Here is a 1,799-nt window from a genome sequence, read left to right as displayed (position 1 = left end):
CACTAGGGGATCACTGCATGATAAACCCTTGATCATTCAAGCCATAGTCGTTGCATTCAAATTTTGGATGAAACGAGAGTTTGGATCGAAATTTCATAATAGTAAAATTATTTTGAGGAACAATTTAATTTTAATAGTTGATGACATTGATAATGCACATCAGATTGAAAGTACCAAAACAAACATGAACAACATAGACCCTCGATAAAACTCGTCGCCTCTAGGTTCACCACCTCTATCTTGACATTCATCCATACCTCTACTGAAGAAACCATGGTAGACCTAATTTGCACCAATTTGGTTAACCTCATATGTTTTGAAGAATTACGACAGTTGATTCATGCTGTATGTGTAACATATTTCTCATTAAATAACGCATCTTATCTTTTATAAGAGAATCAATATATTTTTGATAGAAATATAAATTTGAGATCCCATGTAGCAGTTCTTCGAACCTTGAGCCCAAGAATGTTCCGAGAAGAATCATCGGCTGAGACTGCAATAATCCTAGGAATCTGGGAAGATACCACCGTCCACAAGTAAACTAACCGACCCTCAGACGAATCACACGGGAGCTTCTCCATCCCTACATTGTGTGCATCGTTTCACAGTTGATAGCTGTAATTACGTACGTACGTACTCTATGGTACATCTTGTCGACATGTCGGTTTCATGAGATAACCAGCCTAGGTTTTGACAAGCCGCTCTATAGTACTATAGCTAGCAGCAGGGAGATGAAACTTAGGTGGCGCGAGAGCTTGAGTGCCAAGTATCTTGCGAGATCTCATATAGTATGATATGATGATTTTGTTGTACCTGCAGAGGAAAGTACGTTCAAGCATCCGCTGAAATCTTTCTTGCGCGCTATATCACTTCATAACCACGGTCGATCCAAGGCTCATGCAGCAGTTTCGCCATTGCTTCCCGTGCATGTGTGATTAACGTACGGCACTAAACTTTCAGATTTGTGAGGCAAAACCCAGGCTAATTACATTGTTGCGCATGGGTCTTCGATGGCGACAGTGTGCGTGCAACGGTGCAAGTACTAACTAGTCCTAGTGACTTCTACTAAGTAAGTAGTAACTGTTGGAAATATGAGCAAGTTACTACGAGATTTAATCCGAATAAACAGAAGATAAATCATGACCACAGCAGCAGAGATTAAACTAATCATGCGAACTAGCATAGCAGATGAACATATCACATCTAGGGCACATATTAGAAGCATGAATTCTACCACGATCTCGAACAGGAAGGATAGAATCACATACGGTGCAGCGGGTGCAGCACCGCCGGCGTTGACGTTGTCGCCCATGTCGTCGAGGATGAGGTTGCCGAGGTCGGGGAAGAAGTCGTCGTTCGCGAAGTCGTCGCTGCCAGCAGTCGCGCGAGTGCGCTTCCCAAAAATCTGATCGCCCCTCTCCCGTACAGGATCACGAGAGGCGGGATTCCGGAGGCCTGCTGTCCCTTCTCGCGGTGCACGCCAGAAGGAGGGATGGAGAAGACTTGCTTGGCGGCGCAATGATCTGAAACGGTGGTGAGAAACCATACGAAGCAGCGGCGGCTAGGGTAGACGTCTGCCTGACTATATAATGCGGGCCGGGTAGGTCGTGGGAGTAAACCCCACGTCCGAGTCGTCACGATCCAAAAGAATCGGAAACGGTTTAGTAATTAACGCATTCGTTAATTATTAATTAATGACTCATTAATTTTCCCATGCAGCAAAAAAATAGACAACGCGCATAGCTCTGTCCTCGGCTCGGCTCAATCCCGCAACCCACGGCGCGTCGTGGCGTGGC

Source organism: Triticum urartu, chromosome 4A (genome assembly GCF_056163025.1).
Source record: "Triticum urartu cultivar PI428250 chromosome 4A, HENAU_Tu73, whole genome shotgun sequence".
Classification (NCBI taxonomy): domain Eukaryota; kingdom Viridiplantae; phylum Streptophyta; class Magnoliopsida; order Poales; family Poaceae; genus Triticum; species Triticum urartu.
The sequence above is the reverse complement of the archived record's forward strand: the minus strand, read 5'-3'. Positions refer to the sequence as shown.